General features: G+C 32.8%; 1 protein-coding gene and 1 long non-coding RNA gene across 17 annotated transcripts in view; both read right to left on the reverse strand.

Annotated features, from left to right (window-relative positions):
• LOC18096055 (uncharacterized) overlaps nucleotides 1-19,671 on the reverse strand; it is a 691,470-nt gene that overhangs the window by 21,822 nt on the left and 649,977 nt on the right. The window lies entirely within an intron of this gene.
• Nucleotides 4,246-19,671, reverse strand: part of LOC112326625 (uncharacterized) — a 51,024-nt gene continuing 35,598 nt past the window's right edge. The window contains exon 3 of the long non-coding RNA XR_008057783.1: nucleotides 4,246-4,583. This is a non-coding gene — a long non-coding RNA (uncharacterized LOC112326625). The remainder of the gene's footprint in view (nucleotides 4,584-19,671) is intronic.

The raw sequence follows: 19,671 nt of genomic DNA on the forward strand, positions 1-19,671 counted from the left end.
TATTGATCATTACATTATGCGATTTCCAGGTAATGATAGGATATAAAATAAATTTTTATATTCTAATTTTTTATTTTTTTATTTTTATATTGATATTTAAAAAATAAAAAAATATTTTAAAAAACATGTACTTATTCAAACATTTAAAATTAAAATCTTAAAATCACAGCATCATAAAAGAAGAAAGAAAGGAATGGGATAAAGAAGAAAGAATAAAAAAAAACCCTAAAATCACGGCATGATAAAAGGAGAAAGAAAAGGATGGGACAAAAGAAGGAAGAAAGTAAGGTCGCGTAGGAGGGGGCCAGTATTGAAGAAAAGCTAAAAGAACTATGTTTATGAGAAAGGACCAGGTAATCCAAGGAACCAATAGATTATCGCCACATGTTCAACCTTATCTCCACATGTTCACCCTTAGATTTTATTGTGACATGGAGATAAACGTAATCTCAAAAGCTAATAGATGGTCGCCACGTGTTCAACTTTTTCTACCCACTAGGAAAGGATAGAAAAGTGGGAGAGAGAGAGAGGTTAAAAAGGCTTAAAAAGAAAAGAAAAGGTAAGACAGAAATAAAGGAAAGGACGTGGAAATAGAGAAGGAGAGGTTGAGGGAGGCAGAAACGGAAGAAGACATAGAAAGATCGGAGGAGAGTAAGAAAAAAATATATGAATATGTGATGTCCTATTTCTTATAAAAATACTCTGTTTTTTTTTTCTCTTTTATTTGGAATTTATTTGGACAAAGGAAGAAAGTAAGGCCAGTATTGTAGAGACTAGGAGATGAAAATTAGTATGAAAAAGAGGATGATAGAGTGGTTGTCCCAATCATAGTGGTTTTTATAATTATATTTAATTTATAGAAATATTTAATTAATATATTTTTAGTATTTTATATGATTTAAAAAATATATGTTTATAAAAAATTATTTTAATATATTTTTAAATAAAAAATATTTTTAAAAGTATGTATCACAGCACCAAATTATAGTATATATTAAAAGAAAATGGGGTTTTATGTTCATTACCACTCACTTAGACTCATTTAATTGTGGACAACAATATTGTAATTTTTTGAAAATTTTTAATTTTATACTTGAATTTTTTTTCACAATCGATTCTTTTTAATTAAAATCAGAGTCGAATTGCATATTTTTTTAACGATGAGAGTTGAATTAAAAGACAATGAACTAAAGTTAAAAACTCAGCTAAAATAGATAGCAGCTCTATAATTTGTTTGCAAAGTTCATTTTAGTTCCCTGTTTTTTTAAGCTATTAAATAATAAGTCCTTATAATTTTCCAGCATTGCATTTTGAATTTTTTTTATTATTAATACTTTTTTATATATATTTTTGAAAATAATTTTAAAAATGATGTTTTTATTAATACCCCCTTTCTATGATTTTTTTTGGCCTAATGTAGTCTTTCTTCAATTATTTTTAATTTTGTTGCTTGTGTTTAATTTTTTAAGAGGTTAGTAATATTTATCTATAAATATTTTTTATATATTCTAGATAGATTAAGTATTTAATTTTTATAATAATTTGAATATGTGTAGCCTTGCATAGTTTTTTTTTCCTTTTATTATATTAAAAAAAATTATGTGTGTTGATTTCTATTATAGATTGATTTTAGCAAACAAATTCATTAAATATAACCAGATAAATGACCCATGTTGTAATATTAAATACTTTATCTATATTTGTTTCTTAATTTTTCCACTTGCATTTTTAATTATCAGTAATGACTTCATTTTTTTCATTTATTTACACAATTGTTTGTGATTTATTTAGTTCGATGCGTGTATAAGTTTTTCGATTTAAATTTAGAATTTTTTTAATGTAAAAAAACATGTTGAGAAATTCTTATTCTTATGATTTCAGTTTGATTCTTATTCTTATGATTTCTTATTTTTTTTCCCAACCCTTTTATAAAACAAAAAATTATTTATAATTTCATCCTTCAATTCAATATAATGATGTATTTTTTTCATTATATATATTCTTGTTTGTTATTCTTGTTTTTTTTTCTTTATATAATTCATATAAAATCAGCTTATTTAATCGGTCAAGACTAAATAAAAAAAAGAAGATATACTGTGTCTTCCCATTTCCTCTCCCTGGTGAATTTTGGCGACCACCCACACAATGATAGCCTAAACAACCACCAGCCATGCCACTTTTCAAGACCCCATCTCTCAATCTCAAAACCAGAAACAGCCCCTTCTTCCATTTAACCGAATCTCATAACTCCAGGAAAGTGAAGGACTAAACCATAGTGGCAAAAATCTTAAAGGGTTCTAAATTATCTCTGTTACTTTCCCTCAATTTTCTAGACAAGCAAAAGGAGCTAAACTTATTCCCGACCAAAACGTCAAGAATTTCAGTAGAACAAAAGAAGAGATTATTACTTGACCAAAAACAACTAGTCCGCACCCAAAGAAACTGAGTGAATGAGAGAAAAAGACTATTAGCTAGAAAAACAATAACAGATCCAAGAATTCTCTGTGTGGTTTCCAAGAAAAAGAAACGGAACGAGCAGCACTACCCACTTTCTCCTCCAAGAAACGAAAGAAGAAGAAAAGAAAAAGAAAATTCCTTTAATCCACCTCAAAGACAATTTATCTTAGGGAATTCCAGCGACCCATGCAATTTATTTCTTGGAAATTCCTTTAACCCGCCCTAATTAAGTCATTTTATCTAAGGGAATTCCAAAATCAATTTATTTCTTGGACTCAGTATTCTTTGATACTAGTTATTTATATATAATTTAACAACACTTAATCATCTTGCATTTAAGAAGAAATTCAAAAGTAAGGATATAACCCTTACCTAGAGCTCCTGTGGTTCTTGTTCCCGAGAGAATTGGCTCCACTCCGGGCAAATCTACTACCAAAAACCCAAGTTTCAACCAATCAATAACATCAACACCGATTTTAATTCAATGCAATAAGTTTTTCTTAACTAATTTACTTGATGCAAGTTCTTATAATCAAAGTGACAGTTTTCAGGATGAAGACAAGCAGAAGGGTGTGTATTAATTTTATTTTTTAATGTTGAGCTTTTTTATTGAATTTTATTTGTCAATATTAAATTAATTATAAATTAATTTTTATATTTTTTATCATATATAAAAAAACAAAGTAATCTCATCTTTTGATACGGTGGTCCAAGATGCACCATGACATGGTTGTACGTAGTTTTTTTTTGCCTTTTTCTTTTAAAAATGTTATGTCATTTAATTTATAATTATAAATTAATTTTTTTATTGGTCATTTTATTTTTTTTTTACTTTTTTTATATATAATTTTTTAATTTTATATTTTAATGTTGAGTTTTTTTATTAAATTTTATTTGGCTATAAACCAGAACTTTTTATTTTTTGGACAAGTAGAGAGAAATTAAATAAACAAAGTAATCTCATCTTTTGATATGGTTGTAGTTTTTTATTAATTGTTTTTTTTTTTGCCTTTTTCTTTTAAAAATGTTATCTCCTTGGTAAGGAATCCTTGGTTCCCAACGGCAACTGTAGCAACGTAAAAACAAATCTCTGAACTCCACCGAAAGTAGTGGAGCATTAGAATTTTTAAAAGACAAAACGGGGACAAGTGGGAGACGAAGAAAAAGACAATAGTGCATGTTTAAAACATGCGATACACCGTATATATGACAATAATAAAACCACCGTTTAAAACAACTCTGAAAACAAATTTTTTTATAATTCATAATTTATTAAACATGCGATAAAATAAGTCATAGTGCATGTTTTCATTTGGCATTTAATTCCATGAACATGATTTTTTTAGATTAATATGAATATCCGGGTTAGCTTGTGTATCTCGATTAATCTAATGAATCCTAAAGTTAACGATAATATAAGTATCTAGTTGCCCTGAAGTTTGTGAAATTTGAACTTATAAGTTTTAGAAAGCAAATTCAGGATCTGATCAGTTGAGCTACACTCCTCAGACTTTCATTAACATGATCTTACTTTTCGATCAAATTAATGTGACCATATTATACTTGTAATCAGACCATTAATTGAATGTTCTTGACTAGCTATTGTTTCTCATTGGCAAGAGTCATTGCCAATTATCATAACATGTTAGTGATCTATTACAACTAGTTCTAGCATCTACAGAGTTCTTATTTAACCATTAAATCAATTTATAAAACATTATTGACTAGCTATCTAACACTAACAACTAATCACTGATAATATTTATGCAAAACTTGTAGCTTCATACAAATCACAGTTGCTCCTCGTTTGATACTTTCTTGAAGGTTTCTTTTCTCTTATTACCAATTTCTGTGAGTTTGTGAGTTTTTATCTGTACCGTATCATCCGAACAATTACTAGAACCACACAACTAATATGTAAATTCACAAATTCCCTACAGTTCATATTGCCAACGAACTCCTCTTGCCATTCCCTAATTGCATTGAGCCAGCTAATCTGGATGAAAGAAAGGACTTCGACCTTGCTAATCTGGATGAAAGAAAGAAAGGAACCTTAAAGCAGACCCAACTTTGTAGCTCATTACCAGTTACGTAAAAGTTATCAATAGCTGTGTGAATCATTGAAACTGCCACAAAAGCAACCCAAATTAGTTATGAATTGGATTCGATAAAGGAAAGAGGGGAAGGGGGAAAAGACAGATGAAGATCTGCGCAGGGTTACCTGTTTTGAGAATTATGGATTTTTATCCCTGTCTAACGTGACAAAACCTTCTCTTAGACTTAGACCTGTTTCATTGGTCCATAAATGCATTTGCTAGACTATCAACATAATTTATCTTGGGCAAATCTTCATCTAGTTATGGTAGACTCACACCTGACTGCTTATAATCACTAATTATTATAGAATTGACTACATCAAAATTGGTCGGTTTTTTTGTTTTCAAAGAGATTTAAACTTGATGCAGACGAAAGCTATAAACACAATAATTAAAGAACACCAAAAAATATATGAGCAAAAGAGACTGTAGATGTGAACCCTCAAATTCCCAAGTTTATTTTCTCTAAAATAATAATAATAAAATTTTTCTTCTCAGGAGGTTTACAAAGCCTTAAATATGTTAGGAAGCTTACCTCAACTAGGAAACAAAAACAGAAACCAAAATTACAAAGGAAAGAAATATAAAATCCAAAACAAGCAAGAAATAAAAAAATAACAAGGAAAATCACAAAACTGCCAAAACTAGAGGCCTAAACAAGATTTTTTATATTTAAAGATTCGATGGTTCACGTGAAAATTTGAGCATGATCAAATAATCAAATAAAAAATTATAACTTTTTGAGCTTTTATTCTGGTCTGACGCGAACAAACTTCTTCTTAATTTTAAACTTGTTTCATTGGTCCATAAATACATCTCCATCTCCATCTCCATGACCTTTTTTTTTTGTTTCACTATAGATGGAGTTTGACCATCATCCTATATGGTTTGACTTAGCCGTATCGGTTTTCAATTAGATCAACTTTATTTATTATGGGTTTACATTTACTATTTTTTAAGAAGTGCTCACAAGTCTATTTTTCGAATCTCAAACTCGTAACTGCAGCGATTCGTAGGCAACGAAACTAGTTAGAGACTAGAGAGTAAACATGCTACTAAAGTTTGCAGGTGAGGGTTTAGATTAGATTATTTGTTGTCTTGTTTCAAATATTATATCAGTCTCAACTCATTAAATAAACAAGTGGTGCATTGATCCTTGGACTCAAATCATATATACACGGTGAGCTTATTTGTGTTTTTATTATTTGTTCCTCCCTGTACTTGTAGCAGGAGAGAAGCTGCTCTCATCTTTGAAGGAATGCAAACAATTGTTAATATGAAACATATTATGTACAAATTATAATATTTGTAAAAAGCTGTTTTGCTGCCCACCGGCGGCCATCTGATCAGAGAACAATATTATATTTTTTAAACCCTTCACTCTCGTAAAAACAATTTATATGATTATAAATAGGAAAACATAGAAAAAAAATATGATTAAATATTTTTAGAGATTACATATTATTGTTTTAGTTTTTTTTCTTGATTAGAGATAAGTTGAATAAAAGTAGTAATAATTTATTTTTGTGAAAAAAGGTTACTACAACTCCTGATAATTAGTTTCATGTAAAAAATAAAAATAAAAATAGTAACTAAAATTTATTTTAGTTATGTTAATAAAATTTTAAAGATATTTTAATTGAATTAAGTATTTCAACACAAAATTTTTGTTCTTATACAGTTATATATTAATTGTAACAAAAAATATGGTTTCTATGTTTAAATTTTGGTGTTAATAACGCATACAACAATGAGGCAGTTAAGTTTCTTCGATAAAATAAAATCATTTAAAAAATAAAAATAAGCTAGTATGTTTGTTACATAACTAAAAAAAAAATCGATTTTTTTTAAAATTAATTTTTTGTAAAATCATTTTAATAGACTGATATTAAAAATAAATTTTAAAAAATAAAAAATATATTATTTTGATATATTTTCAAGAAAAAAATATTATGAAAATAAATTGTTAATATTTGTTAAAACATTATTGTTAATATTTCTAGTCGTTTACTAAAAATATAATGGCATGTGATTGGAATAATGTATGTGAACTTGTACACAACTTCATAAATGAGAAAACTAAGGTAGCCGGTCACGTGGGCTTAATGGACCTTAATACAAGTTGACACTAACTTAATGCTCAGCCTTGGTACAAATTAAGTCAGCACTTCCATGCCTTGTGATCTTGACAAAAATATTTTTGGTCCTTTTAGTTTAGAAATGAAACTTTTCAGTACAAAACTTTATTTTACCTCTATATATATAGTTCTTGAGTTTGAGAAAAGAAAGAAAGATTTGTTGAAAAACTACAAAGGAGAGATAAAATTAGTCAATTTAGATTTGGGTTGATTTTCTAATTTTAAATCAATTAAATGTTTATTTAAAATCATTTGCACGCCTCATTTTAAAAAGTGGATTATTATTATTATTATTATGTTGTCTGCATATAACTGTCATGTAAGGGCTTCCAATTCGCCTCTCGGTATTACAGCACTTTACATGCATTGAAGCTTTTAACTCTTATATTCAAATTATTAGATCAGTGTATGCACACAACATTTGATATTTTTAACCCATGGAAACAGGACACAAACGTCGACTGCAACTGCAACATTATACTAATGAGTGTATTTTCTAATTAAAGTCGAAAGAGTGCTACCCAATGTAGGTTCAAGTGGGATGATGAATTGAAGAGCAGTTGTTATTTCAATACTAATGGCTCATATTTGATTTATGGAGCTATGATTAGGGAATCGTGCTTGTATATTTACATAGTAACAAGCATTATTAAAGATGGTACACTAGTATGTTTCCAAATGCTATCAACAAATATTATAACCTCTTAATTTATACAAGGATTGAGCTAAATTGCTTTATCAAATATTTTATTTTTATTTTTATTTTTTGAAATATTGTTATAGACATAGAATCAACAAGATTATGTGACATTCTATATTGATTTTGTGATATTTTAATCACTAAGAGTATGGGTTTCAGAAAAATAAAAACCAGACAAAAAATTGAAAAAATTAAAAATTTTCAAACCAACCCAATCCAACATGTTGATCAGTTTTGGTCTGGTCTGGTTCGGATATTTTTTAGCTGAAACAATTAATAATCATTTCCAAAAGGTAACTATTGATAAGCCTTTCACCGAAACAATGTTCATTTATGCTGAATCAATCCAAATCAGGTTCAGGTTGCTAACTCAAACTAACGCAATCTAAAATTGAATGCACATAAACTATGGGTTGGTTCAGTTTATTGATTTTTAGAAATGTCAAACTGAAACCGAAACAAAATAAATGAATATTTCTAACTGAAACGCCCCAAAAACTAATGTAATCCAAAATTAATTGATTGTTTACCTCATATTTGTTTTAAAGGTAGAGATTTCTTGGTTGACAATGGGAAAAAGTAATCGCATGGTTATTTTCCATAACATTCCTTTGAGTAAATATTCTCTATTGGAGGTCAATTTCATCGAAGCAATTACTTCAATGAACACTTCCTAATTACCAACCTCTAAGTAGTCATCTCCCTTATCCTAACTTTTTATTTCCTAATAAAATCTCACGGTTTTTCATCATGTTCAAGGGAAAAGGTGACCTTGCAAATGGTGCTCTAAGGAACCAAGTCATCCTAGAACTAATCATCCACCTAATCTCATCAACTCCTTGTTGCACAAACAGCTTGTCTCACTTAAAGGGGATTTTAATAATGAACAAACACCAACTCCTTGTTGCTCAAATACATATGCTCATTTAAACACAATTTTGCATTACCTAGAACTGACAAGGCCTAAAATTCCTGACATAGAATTTTGTTTTAAAGGAACTTCAGGATTTCTATATAGGATGCTTGGCCTCGTTAAAGACAAACTGAGGACATCCATAACATAAATTACCTTCCTTGCCCCAAAGTCAGCACAGAAAAACCGTGTTCACTATAAAGGTTTTGAATGTTTTTCCTAAATTTCATGATATGGCATTCAACACATCAAACTCCCAATTTAGCATTTTTATGGCAAGAAAACCAAACAAAGCTGGAAGACGATTTGGGTTTTGTACCCTTTCCTCTAAAGACTCAACTGATGATTTACTTCGCAGCTTAAATAATATTTGGTTTGACTCTTAGAAGTTGTGGGTCAACTTAGCAAGATTTGAAACAAGACACACCCAAGGCAAAATCCCACAAAATCCCCTTAAACCTGTAGCTAGACTGAAAAGCCCACCTTTTAGAACAAGAGATCACCGAACCTATGCAACAGTTCTGCAAACTATGGACACCCCGCACCATCTAATGTCTGCGCAAGAAACTTGTCTTCCTCAAAAGCCACCTAAACTTGATTCGATGAAAGAAACTGTCATTTACTCTTCAAAACTAGAAGACATATCATGGTTAAACAATTGTTTGCTTGCATCCATATCTGCAGGTGCAAACTATGGAAAGATTCAAAATGACCTTATTAGTTGTGATATTCAATCAACCGGAATGAGGTTTCTTGGTGCTTCACAGGTTCTGCTCCTATTTGAAGATCATCCCTCCATGATGCATGCTTTTGAGGCTGACTTGCCTTTTTGGGACAAATATTTTGATGATATAAGGCTATGGCCAAGGCGGAGCCAGGAATTTTTACTGTCCTGGGCTATTAAATAAATATATAAATATTTTTAAAGATAAATTATTAATTCATATACATGAATTTTTAAAGTTAACAGTAAAGTTTTAATTCAAATACACTACCCAAAATATTAAAAAATAAATTTAAAAGTATATAAAATTAAAGTGAAAGTAAAAATAAACTCACTATTAAAGTTACATCCTTTGATGTTTTGTGGAATATAATTCATCTATAATCGAATCTGAATCGATATTATAACAAACACTCAACCAGGATAAAATAACAATCTCATGTCAACTGAAAAATAAAGTAATTAAATTTTCTCCCTCTCTCAATTCCTCCTTCCTTCACTTGATTCTTCCTTAGATTACTATTTTATAAGTTGGACTTTGTAAGTTTACAAGGTTATTCTCTCATTTTTCTTTTTTTTTTCCTTGAATTTGTTTTATGTTTTCCCCTTACTTTTTTTTTTCTCTCTCTCTTGCCTTTTCTTTTCTTTCCTTTTCTATTCTACTTCTGCTCAGTCGGCAACATATAAAAGGAAGAAAGAACTGATTTGTTTTATTTTTTAATGGCAAATAATCATTTTACCTTTAATGAGTCGTTTTGCTTTTGTTTGATGTTTTTTTTTTGTTAGCACTACCACACTCTGTTCATCCTAAAATTTTAACCAGATTTTATTCAATATATTTTAAGATTTCTCATAAAGTTTCAGCTCAATCTGATGGTCGGATTGAAAATTACACCCAATAACGTAAAACTGGTCAAATTGTGATTTTTTTATCAAATTTCTGAATTTCTCCAAAAATTCTGAAATTTTAACCCTAGCTAAAGCATAATATTAGAAGGCTCCATGTAAATTTTCAGAATTTTGTGATACCTCAATTAAAAATTACAAATTTTCTTTACATAAAATTAATAAAAAAATATTGATAAAATCTTGATCTAGGCTAGAGCCCACCCTAGCCCATGCATGCCTCCGCCCTTGGCCATGGCTCTCTACAGATTGTGCCATTGATAGGTTAGCATGGATCTCCATACAAGGATTGCCAATAGTAGGATGGAACGTACAGAAATTGTCTAGCAACTCTTCTCAGATCTACAAGAGATATTATTGGCTTTGGCCGTTTAGGCCTTAGACGTTCAGCCCTTGTATCTTTACACTTATTGCTTGGTACAAGAAGTGATGAAGATATAAGGAAGACAATCATCTTGCACATTGATGGGGAAGATCATACCATTTGTATTGACGAAATTGACAGTCTTCACTATCCCATGGCTGACTCAATTTGCTACTCCATTGACACCTTCCATAGTAACTTAGTTTTGGAAGATGGGTACACAACCTGTGGCTATGAATCTAGTTCGGATGGAACTATAGCAAATATTTCAGTTGAAACTAATCATGATGTGGGGCTTGAAACGAGGGAGAAAATGAAATCTTTTTCAAATTGTGAAGAGGCGGCAACTGCTAAACCATATCTAGCTGGTGATCCAGCTTATAGAAAGGCTATCTATTTAGCTCCAACTAGGCTCCAAGACCACAGCTCTCTTGTCATCATAAATGCACTGCAACAACTAGGGGGGCAAGTCCACTTCCCAACAATGTCTACAGATCTTTTCCCTGAAATTTTGGGATATACTCAAAACTTAAATCATCACGTCAGCACCACTAGCAACAATGCTGCAGATGTTAGCAAGGTGCAAGACTCTAATGTTCAAGCTCATCATTTAGTGGACCTTGGTCATGATACTTCGGGCCACCCCCTTACATTAGAAGCCCAGCTTAGTTTGGGTACTTACTGCTCTGACTTCCTTGACAGTACCTCCTCTTTTTCTTGCTCCAATTATGAGTAGGCCCATGAGCCAATTCAAGATAGGCGGCCCCACATGGATGAAGCAAGCCAACCCTTAAAGTTGGGTTCTACTGTGTATACCAACTCTAGAGATCTTACTCAACAGGACAACAGTCAAGTGAAATTTTGCTCTAGACGAAGAAAGACAAAACTTTTAACAATTCATGGGACTTTACAGAGACACGCGGATGACATAGAAGAATCTACAGATGACTCAGATGTTCACATGAGGAATAGACGCCATTTTCAAAATTTTGGGGATTCTCATAAACATCTTTGTATAACAGGATCTGTACAATCAGGAGATGAAGAAGCTACTATGAGTTCAGAAGATCGAGAAGTTCAGGGTATGGTCCAGATTGGGGAAGCTTTGCTTATTGGGGACAATTCCAACCTTTATGCTTTTGAAGGAGATATTCGGAAACAGCTTCAACAAGAGGAGGCTGACTGGAGGGCTGTCCAGTAAGTCCTTTGTTTCCTCTGCTTTGGTTAGGATTTTTTCTGGTTTTTTTTTATGAAGGTTCTCTCTTGGAACTTATGTGGACTGGGTAGGGCTGGAAAATTACGGGCTGTGGGTAGGCTTATTGATATTCATAATATTGATGTGTGCTTTCTTCTAGAAACAAAAATTAAGACTTGCACAGACTCTTTCATTTTTCATGTTTGGAACAATAGCAATGTTAATTGGGCTTGTAATGAGGCTAAAGGAAGTAGAAGGGGTATGATTGCTCTTGATACAAAATTTCAGGTTTCATCTGTTGAATATGGTTATGGTGGATTGGTCTGTACGGTCAGCATATGCAAAGTGGTTTTATCTGTGCTATTGTTGGTGTTTATGCCTCTTATTCTATGTTAGAAAAACGGGATCTTTGGATGAACTTGTGTATCCTCAGACATGCCTTCCCTATTCCGTGGTTGATGGTGGGAGATTTTAATGAGACTTTAAATCAGATTGATAGAAGCAGTGGCTATCTTCATATCAGGGGCTCTTCAGCTTTTAGGAATTTTCTGGATTCTTGTTACCTTATTGAGTATCAACTGGCTGGAGGCTACTTCACCTGGTTCAGGAATCGCTTGATGAGCAAACTAGATCGTGCTTTCTCAGATGAATCCTTTCTTCTTCAGTTCTTTAATGTAATGCTCCATCGATTACCTAGAGAAATGTCATACCATTGCCCCTTGCTTGTGTTTGATTGCCTCCTAGAGAGTGGTTATAGTCCTTTTAAATTTTTGGATTGTTGGCTTCAATTTCCTAACTTCAAAAACATTATTAGAGGCTTTTGGTTTGACGGGTGTACTGCATTCCTAGGACGCTTCAGATTTATTAAAAAGCTTAGCTTTGTAGCAGCTCAACTTCGGTGATGGAACGAAGATGATTTTGGTGATCAAGAGCACAAGCTTTAGGTTGTGATTTCCCAAATTGATGATCTAGAGAGAAAACAGGAGGCTGATCCTCTATGTCCCTCAGATCACCTCAAGCTTGAATCTCTTATAAGGGATAAATGGACCTACAGTAATAGAGTTGAATGCAAGTGGAGGCAGAGATCTAGACAGTTGTGGTGCAAGCTAAGGAACCGTAATACCAAGTTTTTCCATTTGATAGCTAACTTCAGAAGAGCCAAATCTCAAATTATGATGATCAATCATAAAGGGGCTGAACTTCGGTCTTTACCAGAAATCAAATCTGTTGTCGTTGATTATTTTTATAATCTGTATAAAGCTCTAATTGGGAAGAAAGCAAAGATGGGTCCTGTAGGTTTTAAAAGGTTAAATTCAAAGTTGTCTCTTAGGCTAGAGCGAGATGTGACCTTGGATGAAATTAAAAGATGTGTGTGGGATTGTGATGGTTCTAAGAGTCCTGGTCCAGATGGTTTCAATTTTAAATTCTATAAGCTTGCTTGGGATTTTATTGCAGAAGACTTATTGGACCTGATTACTGTATTTTTTAGAACAGGGTCTATGCTGAAAGGGGTTAACCTCTCCTATATCACATTGGTGCCGAAAAAAAAAGCTTACCTTGGAATTCAAAGAGTACCGCCCAATTAGTGTAAACCCCGGGAAAAATAATAAATAAATAAAAGTGAAGAAATTCATGCATATGATTAAATAAAAATAGAAATTCAGAAATTTTTGAATATAAATTTCCGGGCGAAATAATTCGAGACATTATAATAAACCCGGTACTATTGAGGGTTGGATTTAATTGAAGAGAATAATACACTTAAAGGAAAAAGGGGGTCTAAATAAAAATAAGGGAAAATATAGAGTATAAATACTCTCTCCTCAACAAAAAAAAATCTGTAGGAACCATAAGGAGAGAAAATAGGGAGTTTTATACCCATTCTCGAGAAATCAAGAGAGAAACACTAAAATTTCAAGAACCCATCCAAGACTAAGAGCTTAAAGATGGGATAAACACTTGAGAGCAAAGGATTACCAAGAAATTGAACAAGAAGAAAAGACAGGAGGGAAATTGAACAAGAAGAAAAGAAAGGACGGAGTTGAAAATCTTCAACTGGTTGAAGATCAAAATCTTAATTTGTACCGGGTAAGGTATTCTAAACATGATCTTAAAAAAATTCTTTTTTAAATTTGATAAAGAATTGATGCCTTGATATTGAATCATAGGTTAGGATTCTTAGATATAAATTGGGAAAAAAGCACTTATTGTTGAGATTAAGTTTATGAAAGTATTGTGTGAAGGGGAGGGGGAGACGAATCTGGACAGACTTGTCTCCTAACTTTCGATGAGATTTCGGGTAGGAGGATGAGGGGATTAGGATCGGGTTCCCCATAGAAATTGTAGATTTGAATGTTAGGTAACCTAGGAAACTGGTCTTGCTCAATTTGAAAATGTAGAACTCCAGTTATGGGTTACCAACTGAGACTGAGTCGTGACTGATTATGTAGGACAATAGGACTAATTAGTAAATGAACAATTTTGACTATCTTAGAGGCAAAACTGGGTTCTCCTCCCTCAGAGAACTAGTAGCCTCGTGTCTTAGCTTTCCAACGAGATCAATCTCAGTTAAAATGGAGTTTTAGAACTTTAGATATAGTTAAAAATCTGATGAGTGTTCAGACAGTAACAGTTGGAAATTGGACAGTAACAGTTCAAAGTCAAACAGTAACAGTTCAAAGTCAGACAGTAACGGTTGGAAAAGTCAAACAGTAACGGTTGGAAAAGTCAAACAGTAACAGTTCAAAGTCAAACAGTAACAGTTCAAAGTCAGACAGTAACGGTTGGAAAAGTCAAACAGTAACAGTTCAACGTCAAACAGTAACAGTTCAAAGTCAGATAGTAACGGTTGGAAAAGTCAGACAGTAATAGTTGGAAAAGTCAGACAGTAACAGTTCAAAGTCAGACAGTAACAGTTGGAAATTGGATAGTAACAGTTCAAAGTTAGACAGTAACAGTTGGAAATTTGACAATAACAGTTGGAAATTTGACAGTAACAGTAGACTTTCATGTGAATACTATAAATAAGAATATAAAAGAATTGAGTCATACGAACACTTGTATATTGAGATATTAACTCTGAAAATATACATGATATATGTATGTATGTTATTATGAGGAAATGAACATGCATAGAAAGTAACATATGAGTAATGGATGAATATGAATTCTCTATAATATCGGCTTGAAAGAATCATAACCAAAAAAAAAAAACTTCCTTATGATTCAGGAGGAGCAACCAGGATTGGATCTTCTGTTAGGGGAGGTCGCGAGACAGGCAAAGCAGGTGCGTGATTTTCCCTCCTATTTACACATACAATTTAGAATCCTTCTGGTAAATGCAATTATAATAAATATCGTTCAATGTAAATAAAACCTAGTGTATTTACAAGATTAGCTTCGGCTAATGGCATCTATGATAGAATTGCCGGGAAATGATACACATGATTAGCTTCGGCTAATGGCATCCGTGATAGGATTGCCGGGAAATGATTCATATGATAAGCTTCGGCTATTGCCGAGATATGATTCATATGATTAGCTTCGGCTAATGGCATCCGTGATAGGATTGCCGGGATATGATTTTGGGATATGATTTACACGATTAGCTTCGGCTAATGGCATCCGTGATAGGATTGCCGGGAAATGAATTACAGGATTAAACCTTACAAGGTCACCTAGTTTATGCAAGTAAATAAGATTATTCAATTAAGAATATACAAATGAGTGTTAATTCAGTTTAAAAGATTTACAAGCAAAATATAAGTTCTTTGTTAGAATTCTCATGGATTTGATAGAAAATTAATACTTCATTCGTATTCATTACATGAGCATACATATATTCTTTATCAACATAATGGTATGTTTATTTATGTAACAGGTCCATCAAACATTCAGGAAGATCATTAGTTTAGGACTCTACTTTGTGAAGCTTATATAAATATTTAACTTAAAACAAAAAGGAATTAACGTGTTTATGTAGTATACTTTTGTGCAAACCTTGATGTATTTATAAAGGTTCAGCTTAGCATGTAGTATTTTTAGTTATCCTGTAATTAACCATTTTGAAATATTTAATTATATTGTAAATACTTTCTTTGCATGTTAGTATTCCTTTTCCTTTAAATTTTATGATATTGTTGATTAATTTCGCAAGTGCATGAATCGTAACAAGTAATAAAGTGATGAGTAGAGTATCGTCCCACGAGGATTTGTAAAAATGACTACTAATTACCAAAGTCTTTTAAATTATGATCTATTTGAGGAATCGAATAAGATAGTTTATGAAACAAAAATTAATGATTAAAAAAAAAAGAAGCAACCAAATGATTAAATATTAATGAATTCAATTGTACTGGTTCTAGGATTTATGACTTACCGTAACTATGCCTATGTGAACTTTCTCGATTAAATTAATTACGCCTAATGTTGATAATCAGGTTTTCCCAATGTAAATATTAATCTCTCTCGAGCATCAATAAATTATTTCGACAAACAAATTTCATATACTCTACGAAAGTTCTGAACTTGTCGAAATTAATTAAATACTGTAAAACCTGTAACGATTACAAAAGTTCCTAGGATATCTCTATCCTATAGATTTCTTAAGGTATTTCAAACAATAGCTAAAACAATCATCACTTCTCAGTTTCAAATTGAATTCTAAATCATGCAGATGTTGGCCAAACATACGCAAGCATTACACATAGAATGAAATACTCAACATCTTAATGTAATAATTCAATCAAAGAAATTGTTCACATATTCATAGTAAGGTTACATCAAAAATCCCAGAATAAAAGTCTACTCCATATTTAAATTAAAGAGAAACAAACTTGATATGATTATTAAATTATATTGTAACTTGTACATTTTCCTTTATGTCTAGTTAGAGCTCCAAAATTATGAAATTATATTAACTCTTGTATTAAGACAATTCAATTATATTATGAAGTTGATTTTGTTATTAATGTTGCGTTGAACTCTGATTGAGTTAGGATAAGTTTGTATGTAAGTTTGGGTTCGCATAGGTATGGAACCTTGGAGGGAAACCTTGCCTATGTGCCGGTCATGGATCCGGGAATCGGGTCATGACAAACTTGGTAATCAGAGCTTTAGGTTAAAGAAACAATAGTATAATTAATTTCATAATAAGTTGAGCATTAGGATCCGTATCGTCTTGTTTGTTGTTTTTGAATTTTGAATTCTCATCAAGTATGTCTTCTTCCTTGTGATAGACATGTTTTGCTATAATTCTGTGATAATTATCATGCTATTGTTCTAGCATGACTTGAGTGCTCTCACTTTTATTTTAGGAAATGCCGAGGAATAGACATAAAATTGATACTTTTAGAGTAAATGACAATAAAGATGATGTCCCTATTGTACAATTTAGAAATGCAAGGTATAGGAGGCTAGGTAGTACATCCGCACCTCAACATATTCTTGTTGTTTGCTTTTTTTTTAAGCAAAAATATTATTTAATATGGGTGCAACTCATTTATTTGTGTCCTTATATTTTTGCCATGAGGTTGGATAAGCAACCAACTTTATTAAGATCCCCAATTTCAATCTTTACTCCCCTAGATGAATTAGTATTAGTGAAGTATGTGTATTCGGATTGTGGAATAGAAATTGGAGATAAGATCTTTATGGGAGAATTAAATGTCTTAGATATGGTTGATTTTGATGTGATTTTGGGAATTGATTGGTTAGCAAAGCATAGGGCTTCAGTAAATTGTTGGGGTAAGAAAATAATGTTTGATCTAGATGAAGAAGTTGGGTTGGTATTTCAAGGAGATAAAATTGGGTCTCCATCAATTATGTTGTCAGCTATCTCGAGGAAAATGGCTCGAAAAGGGGCACAATGCTACCTAGCATATATAGTAGATGTAGAGAAAGAAGTTTCCCAATGAGATCAAGTCCCTATAGTTAGGGAGTTTATCGATGTTTTTCCCGATGACTTACCTGGATTGCCTCCATATAGAGAGATTGAGTTTTGTATTGATTTGATTCTGGGTACCGAACCAATATCAATGGCACTATATAGAATGGCGCCAGCAGAATTGAGGGAGCTAAAGGAGCAACTACAGGATTTGTTAGATAAAAAGTTCATCCGACCGAGTGTGTCCCCTTGGCGAGCCCCGGTGTTGTTGTGAAGAAGAAAGATGGGTCATTGAGGTTGTGTATAGATTATAGGCAACTGAATCGGGTGACTGTTCGAAATAGATATCCACTCCCTCGCATTGATGATTTGTTTGACCAATTGTAGGGAGCTCAATTCTTTTCTAAGATCGATCTTCGATCTGGGTATCATCAGTTGAGGATAAGAGAGGATGACATTTTGAAGACAGCTTTTAGAACTCGGTATGGTCATTATGAGTTCTTAGTGATGTCTTTTGGGTTGACGAATGCACCAACAACTTTTATGGATTTGATGAATAGAGTGTCTGGACAGTTTATTGATCAATTTGTGATAGTTTTTATTGATGATATTTTGGTGTATTCGAGGTCTAGAGAGGAGCATGAGCAGCACTTGAGAATTGTGCTTCAAACTTTGCGAGATCATCAGTTGTATGGCAAGTTCTCAAAGAGTGAGTTTTGGTTGGAGAGTGTAGCATTTCTTGGGCATGTAGTGTCAAGGAATGGGATTGAGGTTGATCCTCAAAAGATTGAAGCAGTTAAGCAGTGGCTTAGGCCAACTTCGGCGATAGAGAATAGAAGTTTCTTAGGTTTGGCCAGCTACTATCGGAGGTTTGTAGAGAACTTTTCTTGTATTTCTGCACCATTGACTAAGTTGACGCAGAAAAATGTTAAGTTTTAGTGGTCTGAAGCTTGTGAGAAAAATTTCTTAGAGTTGAAAGAGAGATTGACTACAGCGTCTATTCTAGCAGTACCATCAGGTTCTGGTGGTTACACAGTGTATTGTGATGCTTCGAGAGTGGGGTTAGGATGTGTTCTAAAGCAGCATGACAAGGTTATTGCCTATGCTTCACGGCAACTGAAGAAGCATGAACAGAACTATCCTACACATGATTTGGAGATGGCGGCTGTAATTTTTGCTTTGAAGAATTGGAGGCACTACTTGTATGGTGAAACTTGTGAGATCTTCACAGATCACAAGAGTTTGAAGTGCATCTTTCACTAGAGGGATCTAAATCTGAGGCAGAGGAGATGGATGGAACTGCTGAAGGATTATGATTGTATCATACAGTACCACCCAGGTAAGGCAAATGTAGTTGCCGATGCTTTGAGTAGAAAATCATCAGGGAGCTTAGCTCATATTCAGGAGGTACAAAGACCTCTGATTAGGGAGCTGTATGAGTTGGTGGATAAAGGAGTCAGATTTGATCTTAGTGAAGCTGGAGCAATGATTGCTCACTTTCAGGTTAAGTCGGATTTGTTTGATAAGATAAAAGCAGCTCAGAAGAAAGATGTTTCACTACTCAGGATCAGAAATGAGGTTGAGCAGGGTAAGGCTGCAAGTTTTGTGATAGATGATGATGATGTGCTGAGATATAGGAATGGTCTTTGTGTACCTGATGTAGATGATCTGAGGAGAGAATTGATGGTAGAGGCACATCAGACAGTTTACACAATGCATCCAGGTTCCACCAAGATGTATAAAGACCTCAATGTGTGTTATTGGTGGAATAAGATGAAGGCTGATGTAGCAGATTTTGTTTCTAGGTGTTTGACCTGTCAGAGGGTAAAGGGTGAACACCAGAAACCTCCTGGATTGTTGCAACCATTGTTGATTCCAGAATGGAAGTGGGAAAGGATCACAATGGACTTTGTGACAGGATTGCCTAGGAGTAAGGAGGGTTATGATTCGATATGGGTGATTGTTGACAGGTTGACAAAATAAGCCCATTTTCTGCCAGTTAAGATTACTTATGGATATGCAAAACTGGCGGAATTGTTTATTAGTGAGATTGTACAGTTGCATAGAGTGCCAATCTCGATAGTGTCAGATAGAGGTCCACAGTTTACATCGCGATTTTGGGTGAAATTTCAAGAAGCTATGGGTACTAAAGTGCAGTTGAGTACAACTTTTCACCCTCAGACCGATGGTCAGTCTGAGAGGACCATTCAGATCTTGGAGGATATGTTAAGGGCTTGTGTTATGGATTTTGGAGTTGGTTGAAGTAAGTTCCTACCATTAGTGGAATTTGCTTA

The sequence above is a fragment of the Populus trichocarpa genome, chromosome 1 (assembly GCF_000002775.5).
Source record: "Populus trichocarpa isolate Nisqually-1 chromosome 1, P.trichocarpa_v4.1, whole genome shotgun sequence".
NCBI classification, from domain to species: Eukaryota; Viridiplantae; Streptophyta; class Magnoliopsida; order Malpighiales; family Salicaceae; genus Populus; species Populus trichocarpa.